The sequence below is a fragment of the Callithrix jacchus genome, chromosome 18 (assembly GCF_049354715.1).
Source record: "Callithrix jacchus isolate 240 chromosome 18, calJac240_pri, whole genome shotgun sequence".
Classification (NCBI taxonomy): Eukaryota; Metazoa; Chordata; class Mammalia; order Primates; family Cebidae; genus Callithrix; species Callithrix jacchus.
The window spans coordinates 31,271,954-31,289,681 of record NC_133519.1 but is presented as its reverse complement, the minus strand read 5'-3'; the positions used below and the strand labels follow the sequence as shown (position 1 = coordinate 31,289,681).

The 17,728-nt window shown below is 44.6% G+C and overlaps 1 pseudogene; it reads right to left on the bottom strand.

Moving 5' to 3' along the window:
* Positions 1 to 14,809: 14,809 nt before the first annotated feature.
* On the bottom strand, positions 14,810 to 15,988 carry LOC100396741 (ubiquitin domain-containing protein UBFD1 pseudogene; annotated as a pseudogene).
* Positions 15,989 to 17,728: the final 1,740 nt, after the last annotated feature.

Genomic DNA, 17,728 nt, shown 5'->3' with positions numbered 1-17,728 from the left:
CATATATCACATGATCAAAACATGGCAAATAAGTCCTTCCCGGGGTGGATATTTTAGTGTTATAATGAGGCAACTCTATAGGGTAAAAATCATCATTCTTCTGGTCTTGTCTGTATGTAAATGATAGAGTTAATTTCCCTGAGTAAGACTTAGGGTGGGATGCTGCTTATCTTAGTTTCTTCAAGGTCTCCTGTGTGACATGGTAATTGCCCCATAAACTGCATGCCTTGACCATACCTCAGCTTTCCGTTGAATCTGTTCTCTGTAACCCTAATGTGACAGGCAAACAGTCCAAACCCAAGCCATTTTGGCCCCTGCGCCATTTTAAGACTTGTAATGAGTAACTAAGGTCTGTAATTTCCACCCTACCCAGACAATGTGTAAACTAACGCTTATCTTGACTTCTGTGAACCACTTAAGTAACAATCGGAATCTCCAAAATCCCCTGGCCCTCAGAATGTCCGAAGCCCCTCACCCCCATGCCCACCCAGGAGGTGTTTTATGAGCATAAAAGGTCTTGACACCCTCCTTTTGGGGCCACGGGGTAGAGAGACGCGAGTCCTCCGAATAAAGATCCTAGTCTTTGTCTCAGTGGTGATTTCGTGCTCGCTCAGTTACAACACCTGGTCAGCAGGTAGGACAGAAAAAGAGGAAAATTAATGGGGGTGGAGTGACCAAGTCCCGTCCTTCCTCGTCTCAACATTAGTATAAGTGCAAGGCCCTCTTTGCATTAAGCCTTCTGTTAAGGTCCTAAGGAGCCCTAATGCAGCAGAGAGAAGGTAAATTTGGCTGGGATTCCAGACTAGGTCAAGCAAATTGCGGAAGTGAGCAGGGAAAGAAACATTTTGGGAAATCTTGGAACTTTAGGGGACAGTGAAAAAGGGGAGATATTATACTTTCTTTTGTCCTCTCTCCCCTTACCCCTGAATCACAGAGGATGGGAAAAAAGTTGGTTTTAAGAAAACTTGAGCTGCTTTACCCCCAGCCTGCCAGAGTAATCATTTAAAAATGTAAAGTCTTAAACTCTCTCTTTTTTTTTTTTTTGAGACGGACTTTCGCTCTTGTTACCCAGGCTGGAGTGCAATGGCGCAATCTTGGCTCACCGCAACCTCCGCCTCCTGGGTTCAGGCAATTCTCCTGCCTCAGCCTCCCGAGCAGCTGGGATTACAGGCACGCACCACCGTGCTCAGCTAATTTTTTGTAATTTTAGTAGAGACGGGGTTTCACCATGTTGACCAGGATGGTCTCAATCTCTTGACCTCGTGATCCACCCGCCTTGGCCTCCCAAAGTGCTGGGATTACAGGCTTGAGCCACCGCGCCCAGCTAAACTCTCCTTTTTAAAACCCTTTAATGCATTCCCATTTCACCCAATAACACTGATCATTATTTTGGAAAGAATGAACGGGAGAGTCTGACACGATGAATAAATGGAGTCCTTAGATATAGATGGGTTTATGAGAACACTACTGGTAGGAAGGACAAACCCTTGCTTACAAGTTACAATCTGGGATTTTCTTACTCTTTTCTCTCAAAACCTACACGTTTTCTCCTCCCCGCCTATTTCCCATTCCCAGAGAAACTTGATCCCCTCAAGCCAAAGCTATCCAGGCCCTCTGTTGAGTCAATTCCAGCCTCTCTTCTGTCCGACCTCAAGAAGCAAGTGAAAACCTGTCTCCCGAGTCAGAGTGCCTTACATAGTCAAAGCTTGCCTTACAAGGCAGAGTGCCTTACAGGGACAAAGCTTGCCTGGGGCAGGACGTACACAGATAGGATTTCTTACTGTTCAAGCACAGAAGAAGCAACACAGCCCAACAGTCAGGAGCACAGGCTTCACAGACACTACATAACCTGCTTTTTGCCAGCTAAAACTAACTGTCTCTTTCTCAGACTAAAAGCTGTTCAGGCCTTATGTTAGCTTCCTGAGCCCAACAGACTCCATTTTAGCTTCTTCATTTTAGTTATTTTCCCACCATTAAGTATATAACTATAGTATGTAGCTGGGGCAGGCTGACACTGGGCACCTCCAGGAATGCATTTGTTGATAAGAGGCCGAGTTAAGTGGTACCACAGAGCCTGGGAATGCAGGTACAATCGAGTGCTCAGAGCCCTCATTATCTATAAGTTCTATGCCTTTCATGACGACTTTACCCCTTGCACCTGGCACTGTTTTACTTCTCTTGTGCCAGTTTATCTTTTAACTTTTTTTTTTTTGAGACGGAGTTTCGCTCTTGTTACCCAGGCTGGAGTGCAATGGCGCAATCTCGGCTCACCGCAACCTCCGCCTCCTGGGTTCAGGCAATTCTCCTGCCTCAGCCTCCTAAGTAGCTGGGACTACAGGCAAGGGCCACGATGCCTAGCCAATTTTTTGTATTTTTAGTAGAGACGAGGTTTCACCATGTTGACCAGGATGGTCTCAATCTCTTGACCTTGTGATCCACCCGCCTCGGCCTCCCAAAGTGCTGGGATTACAGGGGCGAGCCACCGCGCCCCGCTATCTTTTAACTTTTTGCTTACTCTGCTTTTGTGAAAAATTTGCTTCAGCTAGGTGCCCCCTCCCCTTCAAAACTAGCGTATAAAAGACCACCTAACTTTTTCTTTAGGGCCGAGAGAATTTTGGCGTTAGCCATCTCTCCGTCACCGGCATAATGAAGGATTCATAATTCAACCTCAGAGCGTGGCGCATTCCTTGACTCGCTCGGGTACAACAACATAGAGCAGAGTTGGAATCCTAATCTGGCCATGTTCAAGCTATTAATAAACCTTTTGGAACATGAGTTTCTCATCTGTAAAATGATGACAGAAGCACCTACTTGAGCGTTGTCAGGGTACTTAAATGTGATGCCTGGCACACAGAAAGTAATAAATACTGACTACTGTTAGTACTAAAATCATATTTCTAGAAGCTAGATACATAACCTTCTTTCTCCCCTCTCACATGCAAGAGTGGAGCACGAACGTCATACTGCTCTATTAGCCATGATAAAATCAAGTTCATTACAATATTTTAAGAATAACCACAGTTCCCTTCCTTTCTTCCGACTTCTGATGGTGTAACACAGCAGTCCCCAACCTTTTTGGCACCAGGGACTAGCTTCATGGAAGACAATATTTTCTCAGCAGGGGCTGGGGATGGGATGTAGTTATATAGGCATGAGCAGGGCAGGAGAGGGCTCTCCCCCACCTATTAGAAATGTCAGGTGATGATAATTAGGCAGCCAGGGAGAGACAATCTCCTGATGGTCCAAGCCTGTTCACATTAAAAGGGTTCATTGAATGCAGACCCCAGGGAGAAGCAGCTTCTTGGGCATGCGTATTAAGAGACAAAATGGCGGGCCTGGCACGGTGGCCTCATGCCAGTAATTCCAACACTTTGGGAGGCTGAGGCAGGCATATCACAAGGTCAGGAGTTTGAGACCAGCCTGGCCAATATGGTAAAACCCCATCTCTACTAAAAAATACAAAAATTAGCCTGGTGTTTTGGCAGGCGCCTATAGTCCCAGCTACTCAAGAGGCTGAGGCAGGAGAATCGCTTGAACTCGGGAGGCAGAGGTTGCAATGAACCGAGGTTGTGCCACTACACTCCAGCCTGGGCAACAGAGCGAGACTCCGTCTCAAAAACAAAGAGAGAGAGAGAGAGAGAGAGACAAAATGGCAAAGTGTGATGTTCCAGGGACACATGCCACTAGAAATAGGAAAAAAGCCTGAGAAGTGCATGCGTATAGCTCCCTGAACACCCTGTGTGTGCTCAGTTCCAAAAGGTAAGGAAAGCACCACACATGGAGAAAGCCCACCCTGTCTTGGGAAAAAGGCGAGCCTATAAAGTCCTAGGATGATGGTTACATGGGAACTTGATATTCTTTTTTTTCCTCTTTGACCTTCAGGCATCCATTTGATTTTCAAGGGTTATTTTCTTTATTTGTTGACTTACAGCCTTTTTTCCTGGTTTGGAACTTGGCTCGGTCTCTTTTTCCACTTTATGTCCCTCAGTTGAGTTCTTCCTTTTGAGGAGGCGAGGACTAAAGTTGCTGCAGACCTGTATGGATAGCTGCTGGTAACTCAAGGTAACACCGATCTCTTCCACTGCTAACGGTGTGAGGGGTAGAAATGGTTACGGGATGAAACTCTTCCACCTCAGATCATCAGGCATTAGATTCTTATAAGGAGCACACAACCTAGATCCCCCGCATGTGCAGTTCACAATACGGTTCACAATCCTATGAAAATCTAAGGCTGCCACTGATCTGAGAGGAGGCAGAGCTCAGTCGGTAATGCTCACTTGCCAGCTGTTCACCTCCTGTGATGCAGCCCAGTTCCTAACAGGCCACAGACTGGTACCAGTCTGCAGCTCCGGAGTTGGGAACCCCTAGTGTAACAGTTTATTTGCCCTGGGCCAGGACAGCCTGAGGATGCAGCCAGGAAGACAGGGTTTCCATTGTTTCTACCGCCTCCAGCCCCTGCCCCACATCCACTGCATCCACATTCCGGATACCTCCAAACCAGACCTTGTTTTCTCCTCAAAGAAGGGAGAAACTTTAAGGGGTGGGTTATCTCAGATATTTGGGTATCCTCCCAACCTTGTCTTTCAGCTTCCCAGTCACAAATGACTACAATCTCCTGACCCATCTGCACACTCCCAACAGCCTGGCTTCTTGTGAGCAGCCCTACCCAGGTAGATCTGCTTCCTTCTTTTGTTATTATTTAATTTTATTTTTTTCTTTCCAATAAACCTTTTGCACTCCTAAGATCTGCTTCCTTCCAGCCTGTCTCTGTCATTGCTCTTGGTACTCAGCAGCCTGCTTGCCTTGCCCCAATTTTTCAGGCAGAGCCTGAGCTGTTTCTAAGAGTTCTCAGAAGTCTCAGCCTGTGCTAGACCCAGTGTGCAATAAGAAATACTGTTGTTGGGCCAGACATGATGGCTTGTGCCTTTATTTCCAGCATCTGAGGAGGCTGAGGCAGGAGGATTGCTTGAGGCCAGGAGTTCAAGACCAGCCTGGGCAACATAGTGAGACCTTACCTCTAAAAAAAAAAAAAAAAAAGAAGAAAGAATAGAATACAATTATGATGTTAGTTGTGGACTTATAATAATGTTTTATTTAAAAAAAAATAAAAAAGAAGTCGGTCAGGCGCGGTGGCTCAAGCCTGTAAATCCAGCACTTTGGGAGGCCGAGGCGGGTGGATCACTAGGTCAAGAGATCGAGACCATCCTGGTCAACATGGTGAAACCCCGTCTCTACTAAAAATACAAAAATTTACCTGGGCATGATGGTGCATGCCTGTAATCCCAGCTACTCGGGAGGCTGAGGCAGGAGAATTACCTGAACCCAGGAGGCGGAGGTTGCAGTGAGCCGAGATCACGATGAGCCAAGATTGCGCCATTGCACTCCAGCCTGGGTAACGAGAGCGAAACTCCGCCTCAAAAAAAGGAAAAAAAAAAAGAAAAATAAAAAAGAAAAGCAATACAGTTTTCTCTGGTTATCCATGAGGAATTGGTTCCAAGACCCAGCAGTGGATACTAAAAGCAGCAGATGCTAAAGACTGTTACGTAAAATGGCATAGTATTTGGATATAATGCACACACATCCTCCTGTATACTCTTTTCCCCAGAACTTCTGTATACTTTAAATCATACCTATATTACTTATAAAACCTAATATAAGTAAATGCTACGTAAATAGTTGTTATACTGCGTTGTTTAAGGAATAATAAGATTTTCTTTAAAAGTCTGTACATGTTCAGTATAGACATAAATTTATTTGGAGTATTTTGATCAGCGGTTGGCAGAATCTGTGGATGTGGAACTCATGTTTACAAAAGGACAACTGTCCATTGTTTTTGATTTTCATTCTGGCTTCCTGACACAGAGCTCCTAAGTATTCTAGTTTCCTTAGTGTTAAGGGTGACAAAAGCATCTTTTGTTATAACATTTGTCTTTTGTACAGAGCTCCTAAACCTTTTGGAATTTTCTAAGTGATAGAAGTTTCTTTTGTTATTCTCAATAAGCCCTTTAGCTCATGGCTGAGTTTGTGCTAATGAGGTGACCTTAGGGTGGAGCCCCTTGATAGCCTCAGGATGGGGTCAGTCACTGGAAAGACCTAGTGAGATACTGCGAGCTTCCAGATTGCTGAACCCTTGGAAGTACTGGAAGGGAGGGTGTTGTACCAGAGAGGGGATGGAAGATTCACAGCCTCATGCCTTATCCTATCCATCTCTTCATCTGGCTGTTCATCTGTATGCTTTGTATTATCCCTTATAATTGGAAAATGTAAATAAAGTATTTCCCCAAGTTCTGTGAGCCACTCTACCAAATTAATGGAACCCAAGGAAAAGGGATATGGGAACCCTGACTTATTTTTTATTGAAATAAGTCTGGCTCTGTTGCACAGGCTGGTCCTGTGGTGCTATCTCAGCTCAGTGCAGTGGAGGTGGTGGTGGAGGGCAGTGGTGCTGTCTCAGCTCAGTGCAGCCTCAACTTCCTGGGCTTAAGCAATTCTCCCACCTCAGCCTCTGGAGTAGCTGGGCTTACAGGTATGAGCCACCATACCCAGAAATTTTATTTTATTTTATTTTTGTAGAGATGCAGTCTCACAAAAGACCTATTTCCCTATTGTCCAGGCTGGTCTTGAATGCTGGGTTCAAGTGATCCTCCCATCTTGGCCTTCCAAAATGTTGGAATTACAGGCATGAGCCACCATGCCCAGCTTGAACCTTGATCCATAGCCAGTCAGTCAGAAGCAAAGGTAACAACCTGGGACTTGCAATTGACATCTAAGTGGGGACAGTCTTGTGGCACTGACCCCTTAACCTATGGGATCTGACACTAATTACGGGCAGATAACATCAGTTTTGAATTGAATTAGAAGACACATAGTTGGTGTCTGCTGGAGAATTGTTTTGTGTATGCAGAAAATTCCCACACATCTGGTCACAGAACTGTCTTGTGATATGCGACAATAAAGAGGTAAAAGAGTTTGTTTTTGACTTTATCCCCAGGGAATCCATTTCCTTCCCTGGCCTAATGTTAGGAATAATGAATTACTCTTCAAAAGGTTTAATTGTGCAACTTTCTTATCATTTGTTCGAAAGCCCAACCTTCTTGTACTTTCTTGTTTTCAGCCTGCAAAACACCTTCCCACTCTAGTTGTGCCCTGACATGTCTAGACATGTCCAGACGTGCCTTGTACTATAATGGACAAACCACTTCCCCCCCCCCTCCCCCCGCCTCCTTCCCTTACAAATCACACGATTACCATATTCAGAAAAGTTTAAGTCTTAGCCAACCGGGATCACCTTTGATTGTGCAGTCCAACCCTAGCCGATAGGGGAAGGTCACAGTGACAGAAACTGCATTAGGGGTAAAAACCCCTTCTCTCCTTTGTTCAGTGTGCTCTTATGATCATGACTGATGCAGGCAGCACCCTTCCACAGAAGTAAATTGCCTTGCTGAGAAAATTTTTTGCCTGAGTGGTAGTAATTTGTGGCACCAAACATTTGTTTCCAACACTGAGATCCCAAGAAACCAACACTAAATCTCCTTGGTCCCTCTTCATGCAACTTGGGGTAAATAGCATTTCTTCCTCCTTCAGTTGATCTTCCAGTCTCCAGGGACAGATGCATTCCCAAGGAGCATCAGCAACTCTCCTCTGGGGATCTTGCTAAAACTGTAGTAATCACAACCCTTTATTAGTCTATTTCCTTAACCCATACATAGCATTCTACATTTAGTCCCTTTTCTCCAGAAGTGTAGTCACCCTTGTGATTTTGTAAATTTAGTAAGTTTACTGAAAAACTGGAGAGGGATTATATCATACACAGTAGTTTTCCTATGTTTGGTACCTCTACCCTGTCTCACCTTTGGCTCCGCACTGCTGTCACTGAGAAACCTCTCCAAGTAATGGACCTTTCAGTAGGTACACTGAGGGGGAAGAGAACTGCCCCTAGGTTGACTTGCCTTTGTAAAAGGAAAATAAATCTGTGGGCTCCAAAATCACTAAGCTAAAGGGAAAAGTCAAGCTGGGAACTGCTTAGGGCAGAACTGCCTCCCATTCTATTCAAAGTCACTGAGATAAATGCGGTCCAACCCAGACTGCCTCCTTTGGAGATGCTAATAAGAAACTCAAAAGAATGCAACCTTTTGTCTCTTCTCTACCTATGACCTGGAAGCTCCATCCACACTTCCAAGTTGTCCCACCTTTTCGGACCAAACCAATGTTCATTTACATATGTTGACTGATGTCTCCTGTCTTCCTAAAAGGTACAAAATCAAGCTGTACTCTGACCACCTTGGGCACATGTTGTCAGGACCTCCTGAGGCTATATCATGGGTGCAGGTCCTCAACTGTGGCAAAATAAACTTTCTAAATTAACTGAGACCTGTTTAAGATATTTGAGGTTCACACCTTCTCCAGTGCCACTGAAATTATGATGATCAAAACATCCTCAAAACTGTGCAAATATATGTTCTGTATTCCCCTCTTTTAACCACTTGAGCACTGCCTTGAGATACAGTGTGAGTTCTGTTTCTCTCCTTTTCTTGCTCTAGAAAGAGCTTTCTTGGTCTCTGGATTTTTTTCTATTTCTTTATTACCCCTTACCACTAGCAACTTTTACTTTCCAATTTTAATTTTTCTTTTTTCTTTGGCCAAGGCCAGTCTTGTAGCATAGCTAAATAAAGGGGCAGGGGGCAGGGTTGTCTCCTAAATAAGGATAAAATGGAGCTAAGTTTTTCACAAACTTTATATTCGTTTATAATTTATCTTATTTGCCTAACCATATAAAGGTAATTTCAGTTGAATTTATGTTTAGCAAATACTTAACACACATATACACACACAGCACCATACCAAGCACATTGAGGGATATGTTGGGGGGCAGAAAGGAATTCCGCAAAATATGGCCTTTGGCATGCTGAGTGCTTTTGAAAACTGAAAGTGAAACGGGATATAGTTCCCTTGACCCCTTTGCAGAACTCATGAAGGGGATGGCTCATTTATTCAGTCCACAGTTCTCAACCCCTCATGGGAGGGGGAGCATGCGGTTGGACAGGTGCAGGGGCCAAGATGAGTGCTTCTGGGCCCTGGCAGGAGCAGAACTCTATGTGGCCCCTCGCAGCATCTTGGAGGTAACTGCAACTCTTAGAGCCTCAAAGGGTGCGTGTTACAGTGTGCTCTTTTAGCTTTGCTGTCTACATACTTAAGTGTTTAACAGCTCAGACAGCCCTCTGTATCCCAAGCTCTTGTTTGGCATCCAGAAGAATCAGGTCACATGAGTGAATTGAAGATGGTACATGTGGTGGATTTTATCACCTATGAAAGTGACTCTCAGCAGGTTAGGGAGCTGGAAAGGGGATGGAGGATGGACTGGGAAGGATGGAGTGGGAAGGTAATCTTCCCTTGAAGTTTCGCCAGCTCAGTTCTGCCCCAGCCAAACTCTTCTCCGAAGTCCCACTGTGAAGTTGTCCCTCTGAAGTCAAGCTGCTTCTCTCCAATGTCCGGCTGCTTCTTTTCTCTCCTCTGCTGCTCTGCTCTGCCGCTCTGCCAGTGGAGCCTGGGTACCAGGATATAAGATTGGGGATGGGGTAGGCCGAAAAGCAACATTCAAGTGGGAAAACAAGAATACATGTTCTCACTTTGGGCTGAAGTTCCAGGCTTGAGGGTGGGGCCCTCGCTGGGGCTGCCCTCTTTTATTCAGTATTTTTCTACCTCTTATCCATTTCATCAGAATAGGTCTTAGAACCAAATCTCTCTCTGACCTTTCCCCAACTTCTGTTCTCTCTAATCCTCTTTTCCAAGCAACCAGGAGGGACTGTCCTCTTTGGAATTTCCAAAAGAAATGCAATTGTTTTTAAGACTCTATCTCTAGAAAATCTCATCAAATAACCAGGAAAGATCAACCACCAGAGAAAGAAAGAGAGTAGGAGTCTTCATGTCCAGACAGAATTTTCATCTATTTTTCTGAGGGCAGCTTCAAGAGACTGCCTGAAGGGCTTTATCTACATAATAATAAAAAACCTGGCCGGGCTCGATGGTTCACGCCTATAATCCCACCCAGCACTTTAGGAGGCTGAGGTGGGTGGATCATAAGGTCAAGAGATCGAGACCATCCTGGTCAACAAGGTGAAAACCCAGCTCTACTAAAAATACAAAATATTAGCTGGGCATGGTGGTGCGCGCCTATAGTCCCAGCTACTTGGGAGGCTGAGGCAGGAGAATTGCTTGAACCCAGGAGGCGGAGGTTGCAGTGAGCTGAGATTGTGCCATTGCACTCCAGCCTGGGCAACAAGAGGGAAACTCCGTCTCAATAAATAAATAAATAAATAATAAAAGCTTTATTCTGCCCCTGAACCTTGGAGTTACTGGTTCCAGTCAGCTACCAAAAAGAACCATAGTCTGAGCACTGGGCCTATTCATTCCTCCATCCCTCCCCCCACCCCATGAAACAGGGTATAGAAGCTTCAGTACCATTGAGCTGTTAGGTGATCCCCCTATGATTCTTCCTGTGCCCAGCACGTTAATAAATTGTGTGTGCCTTTTCTCCTATTAATCTACCTTTTGTCAGTTGCTTTTCAGAAAACTTCATGTTTTTTCTTTTTCTTTCTTTTGCTCTCTCTTTCTTTCCTTCTTTCTTTCTTTTCTTTCCCTTTTTGACAGGGCCTCACTCTGCTTCCCTGGCTGGATAGCAGCGACTTGATCTCAGCTCACTGCAATGTCCATTGGTTCCCCCACCTCAGCCTCCCTAGTAACTGGACTATAGGCAAGTGCCTCCATATTTGGCTAATTTTTAGAATTTTTTGTAGAGATGAAGTCTCACTACATTGCCCAGGCTGGTCTCAAACTCCTGGGCTCAAGTGATCCTCCTGCCTTGGCCTCCTAAAGTGCCCAGCTTCAGAGAAACTTGAAAGGGCTAAGGGCAAGTTTTCCCTTGGCCCCTACAGATACAAATGCAAATGCGACTGAGGCTGTGGCCTCATAGAGCTGATAGTCTGATAGAAAAAATAAGACACAGAAAACTAGAAAACTCAGAAATCCATGGCAAGTGATGTTAGGGAGGGACTAGGGGCAGAGGGGATAAGGCTGTCTGCAGTGTCCCACAGGAGAAACAGAGGAGGTTCTTTGAGTTCAAAGTATCATTTTATCTGGGCTCCTAGGGTGAAATTTAAACTGTAAAAGCTCTGAGCATCTTGCAGGTGCAAGGCTGCAAAATGTCATTGTTCAGGCCTGATATGGCTTTTGATAATAGGTGATTAATTCAGTCTAGGAAATCCCCAGTGATACCACCTCAAAAGTTTGAGAACAGGTTTTCTTTCTTTCTTTTTTTGACTCAAAGTTCTGCTGAACAGGTTTTCTGAATTGAGAAGGCACATAGGACTCAAACCCATGCAGAGGCTGGGTGCAGTGGCTCACAACTGTAATCCTCGCACTTTGGGAGGCTGAGGCAGAGAGATCACTTGAGGTCAGGAGTTCAAGACCAGCCTAGCCAACATGGTGAAGGTGGGTGCCTGAAATCAGCTGCTTGGGAGGCTAAGGCATGATAATTGCTTGAACCCAGGATGCCGAGGTTTTAGTGAGCCGAGATCATGCCACTGCACTCCAGCCTGGGCAACAGAGCAAGACTGCATCTAAAAATAAAAATAAAAAACAAACAAAAACAAAAACAAAAAAAACTCATGCAGAGCAATATATTTCTATTCTCTCTTATTTGACTATTCAGATGAGTCAGGAAAAGAAGTGTTAAGACTGCTGACCACTCTGTACTCCAAATTTGCTCTCTAAGGATTATAGTCTGGAACGTTAACCATCAGTTTATTCAACATGATTCAGACTTGGGGAATGCAGATCATACCGCCTCAATTCACCAAACAGGTGACTTCATCATGTTCTTTCCCAGTGTCTGATGTACAAAAGCACAGAAACTGTGCATCTTAGGCTTTCCAAAGCAGTCCCAGTTTTATATAATCTTCCTCTTATGGATGAAAACAAAAATAACCAGTGTAACTTATTTTTTGCAGCCTCATTATATACATAAATTCAAAATTAAAGAAAACTATATTTTGTTAAATTGTCAATCCTGATTTGGGTTCCCAAATATAGAAGAAATGATGTTGATTTCTCCCTCTAGGGAAGAGTGAATCAGGGCCTGAGGCAGAGGAAAACAATAAAATGGAAGGGAAGGAAGGAGAAAGTCTCATTTTGGTGGCAGTGTGGAGTATGGTTGTCTATAAAAGCGTATATTAATATTCATGCAAGCATTTTCTGATGATCTGGTAGGTTCAAGAAAGTGCTAAGTAATGAGAGGAGAGATTATGCCTTTGGGTAAAATAGGCTCTCTGGCACCTGAGAGCTCATAAAGTAGTAGAGAAGACAGTTTACATAAACGTCTTTAATACAAAGGAGGGCTTGCAAAGTGCTGTAATTAAAGCACTAAGAATTGTATTGTGAGTAATCAGGGAAGAGAGTGTATGCTTCAGTTCATACTCCACACTGTCACCAAAACGAGCCTTTCTCCTTCCTTCCTTCCTTCCTTTTTTCTCTCCCTCCTTTCCTCCTTCCCTTCCTCCCTCCCTCTCTTTCCTTCCTTTTTTTCTCTCCCTCCCTCTCTCTCTCCTTCCTTCCTTCCTTTTTTCTCTCCCTCCCTCCTTCCCTCCCTCCTTTTCCTTCCTTCCTTCTCTCTCTCTTTCTTTCTTTCCTTCTCTCTTTCTTTTCTTTCACTGAGACAGTCTTGCTCTGTCACCCAGGCTGTATTGTAGTGGCAAGATCTCAGCCCACTGCAGCCTAGACCTCCTAGGCTCAAGCAATTCTCATGCCTCAGCCTTCTGAGTAGCTGGGATTACAGGCGTGTGGCATCCGCCTGGCTGATTTTTGTATTTTTAGTAGAGACAGGGTTTCGCCATGTTGACCAGGCTTGTCTTGAACTCCTGGCCTCAAGTGATCCGCCTTACTCAGCCTCCAAAAGCACTGGGATTATTGGCATAGGCCACCATGCCCAGACAAAATAAATTTTCTTAAATGGTAACTTTGGACCAGGCGCAGTGGTTCACACCTGTAATCCTAGAATTTTAGAAGGCTGAGGGGGGTGGATCACTTGAGGTCAGAAGTTCGAGACAGCCTGGTCAACAGGTGAAACCCCATCTCTACTAAAGCTACAAAAATGGGCCAGGCATAGTGGCATGTGCCTGTTTTCCTAGTTACTCCAGAGGCTGAGGCACGAGAATCACTTGAACCTGGGAGGTGGAGGTTACAGTGAGCTGAGATCACGTCACTTCACTCCAGTCTGGGTGATACAGCAAGACTCTGTCTCAACAAAAATAAGTAAGTACATGAATAAAAAATAAAGTAATTTTATCATGTCATTCCCTGGCTTAAAAATTCTCAGTGACTCACCAAAACCCTTATCAAAAAAGACGAGACTTGGCTTATAGAGCACCTGTCTTAACTCTGAACTCTTCCAGCCATAAGCCATTCCACCCCAACATTCTAAACAATTTGTAAGCATGCCCATTCCCTTAAAACTCTAGACATTTGCACTTTCATTTTGCTTACAATCTCCCATTTCCTTTTCCTGAACTCTAAGCACCTCCATTCTACACAGCTTGGCCTAAATCCAAATCATCTCTGAGTTTCAACGAAGTCCTCAATCAGGAAGCTTTTCTTTATCTCCAGTGGGATATGTACTCCTCCCATGCACCCACATTGGCCCCCCATTACACTTCTAATCCTACATTGCTCTGTTTGCTGTTTTTCACAGTGCGGCCAAATAATATAAAATAATACTAAAAAGTAAATGTTGCCAGGAACAGTGGCTAACACCTGTAATCTCAACACTTTGGGAAGCCAAGGCAGGCAGATTGCATGGCCAAACCCCGTCCCATCCCTACAAAAAATACAAGAATTAGCTGGGTGTGGTGGCACACACCTGTTTTCTCAGCTACTCGAGAGGCTGAGGCAAGAAGATGGTTTGAGCTTGGGAGGTCAAGGCTACAGTGAGCCGAGATCATGTTACTGCACTCCAGCCTGGTTGACAAAGTGAGACCCTGTCTCAAAAATAAATAAATAAACAAATTCATTTATTTATTTTAACAGAAAAAAAGTTAATATTATATTGTGTTCATTTATCACACTCTTACACTAAACTTTTTACATACACAAAGACAGCAATCCTGTATTAATTCATCTCTGTGTTTATTAAGTATCTTACATTGCCTGAAACATAAATAGTTGTTTAATAATCATTTGTCAAGTGAGTAATTAAGGAAATTCTTCACTACACTGTCCTCACTTACCAGGCTTCAGCCTGCATCAGCCTAAAACTCCTAAGAGATAAGGTCTAGCTGGGCACAGTGGCTCGTGCCTGTAATCCCAGAACTTTGGAAGGCCGAGGTGGGTGAATCACAAGGTCAGGAGTTCAAGACCAGGCTGGCCAAAATGGTGTAACCTCTTCTCTACTAAAAATACAAAAATTAGCTGGGCATGGGGACACACACCTGTAGTCCCAGCTACTCAAGAAGCTAAGGCAGGAGAATCACTTGAACCCAGGAAGCAGAGATTGCAGTGAGCCAAGATCACACCACTGCACTCCAGCCTGGGCAACAGAGGGAGACTCCGTCTCAAAAATAAAATAAAATAAAAATAAAATAAATAAACCATAAGGTGCACAATTCGCAATCTAAGTCCTTTAACTGCACCAGCCTCAACATCCAGACCTCACCATCTAACTCCACCTTGAGACTTAGGGCCATTCCACATGGGGCCATTATAGTTGTTCAATCACACTAGATAGCTCATAGTTTGGCATAATTTTTTTTTAATTCAGATTTATTGATTTCCATCGTATGGACTTCAAAAATGGTATAAAGCTGACTGCAAGAAAAGGAACTGGTAATTTTAAGTTAAAGTTCAGCTAGTGGTGAAAGTACATCACCTCTGGCTTCAGTCACCACATCACCTTAGATTGAATATAGATTTTTTGTGAACAAAGTTCCAGAACTCCGAAATCCAGGGATGCTGCCGGCCTCTCCCGGCAATGTCCTTCACTTTGGGTCAGTCTCCTGGGCCAGAGGTGAAAGTGCTTTCTAAAATACTGCCATTTCCCCAGCACAGTGTCTTCGATTGCATCCACATATTGAGTTGGAACCCAGTAGTAAGAGGCTTCCGTGGGGCCCAGCTGAAACGCCATCATGTAGTAGTCTTCATGTCCTTCCATAGGTTCACTGACAACATTTTTTATGGAGCCCACGGGCAATTTCTCAGTCTGCTCTTTATTGCCAATCTACAGTTGGTCTTGTTCTAGCTTAAAGGTGAGTCTCACTTTTCCTCCAGACTTATTGTACATGCCGGACAGGGGTACCGTTGGCAGGCGCTCCTGGGCACCCTTAACAGATGGCATCACATCTTCAGGTTTTCCTTTATCCAACACTTTCCTGTGTTGTTTCTGCCTGCAGAGAGGCTCCTTCTTGTTCTCTTCGGCCTTTGCATCCTGCTGCACAGCATCTTTGGGTGTGTTTACTGCTAAAACATCATTGATGGTGGAGCCAACCACCATGATCTTGGCCCCACTGATCACTTTTATTTCTCTCAATGTCTTATCCTCCGGGACGAGTCCCTTATACATGACTTTCTGCATGGCAGGCGGGAGACCTGTAATCAAGTGGATCTTCTGTTTCAGTTCGGTGCCTATGCTGTCCAAGGGGACCTTCACGTCGTGCTTGGTCTCGTTCCAGATGATCTTCAGGTCCACCAGCTCCTTGCCCGCATGGCCGCCTGCGTCTTTGCCGTTGCTGACCGAGGCCTGGGCCGCAGGGTCCCCAGGGGGCTGGGCCGGGGCCGGTTGCAGGCTGTCTCGCGCGGCGCCAGAGTCCTTGGCCGCCGTCCCCGCCGCGGCTTAGGCCTCCACGCAGTTGAGGGACCGCGCGGGCGCCTCGGTCGCCACGGTCTCGGCTTCCGTGTCCATGCCAGGTTCCTCCATGCCATCCGGGGCCCCGGCCGCCGCCATGATGACTCTAGTTGGCATAATTGACCAAGAACACAAACACATTTTTCCCAATACCCTCATTCCCATATTGCTTTATTATTTTTTCCTTCCCATACCTGTACCCCCTTAGCATCTCCAACTCATAGAATACTGCCTCAATTCCTAGTCATGACTAAGGCTCAGCTTTGGCTCAAGAACATTTCCCCTACAGCCTCGTTGATGTGGTTGGCCTCTTGGCCACCCTGTATACTTAAAGGGGGTTAAGTGAGGTTAAGGTTTTCCTCACTCCTAATAGCACTTCCAGGCCTTATTTCTCCTTGAAGTGTCACTGTCCTTTTGAGAGTCATTCTTTCTCTGACCTCTGTTTATTTTACATGCTCACATTCTTGGAATACTTGGTAGTTTTCAATGTCCAACAGGCAATTCTTAACACTCTATTTTCCTGTTTCTTGATGCCTGCAACTTCAATGATTACTATCTCCCCTTCATTCCTCTACTCATTCTTGTGATCATTTCTGAACCTTGTCATCATCTGGAATTACTTCATTAATCCATTAATTAGATTACAAACTATAATAACTCATCCTCTGCCTAGGATTCTCATCTTTCAAGCATCTGCTAGACAGTCCCTCTGTCTCTCACCAGACGGTTCATTTCTCCCAATCTTCTCCCAACCTCTTTTCCTTCTGAACCCAGGATACTCTTATGTGGTGGATTATATGCACAATTTTTTCATGAACAGCCTTGATTCCAAGGTATGCCTAGCTTCATGTTCGGGGTCAATTTTACAATTACCTTCTCTACTCTTACACTGGGACAGTAAGCATAATTGAACTAAATGATACTCATTATGCAAATGTACCACTAAAATGAACGACCCTCAACCTCAATGAGGCCTTTTAGCAATTTCTCCTATTCTGCTTTAAATATTAATCTAAACCTTAGTCAATTTTAGCAACTCCCCATCCTTTTCACCTCTATCAAGTGAACTGCATCAAATTTCAAGCAAGCCACATACCTGTAATTTTACTAGATTCTCCCTAATTCTCACCAATTTCTCTCCAATTATAGAGAATAAGATATTCCTCTTTCTTAACTGCATCCCCTTTTGCCCCACGAAGAATGTTGCCCCTTCACTTAGTTATCTCTTTCCTGCAAAACTGACTTCTCCATCTCAACTACCCCCATTACCTTAGCCCAGGTAGATGTCAGACTTTTTCTGTAAGGTACCACATAATTAATATTTTAGGCTTCATAGGTATGTCAGGCTGTTTTTGCTATAAAGAAATTTTTGCCACTACAAAGAAATTGTTTTGTCAGCATAAAGAAATGCCTGAGGTGGCTGGGCCCGGTGGCTCATGCCTATAATCTCAGCACTTTGGGAGGCTGAGGCAGGTGGATCACAAGGTCAGGAGTCCAAGACCAGCCTTGCCAAGATGGTGAAAACCCGTCTCTACTAAAAATACAAAAAATAGCCAGGCGTGGTGGTGGGCACCTGTAAGCCCAGCCACTCGGGAGGCTGAGGCAGGGAACTGCTTGAAGCCAGGAGACAGAGGTTGCAGTAAGCCAAGATCTCATCACAGCATTCCAGCCTGTGACAGAGTGAGACTCTGTCTCAAAAAAAAAAAGAGAAATGCCTGAGGCTGGGTAACCTATAAATAAAAGAGCTTTAATTGGCTCACAGTTCTGCAGGCTGTACTAGCATCCTGCTTCTGGTAAAGCTTCAGCAAGCGCTTACTTATGGTAGAAGGCAAAGCTGGAGCA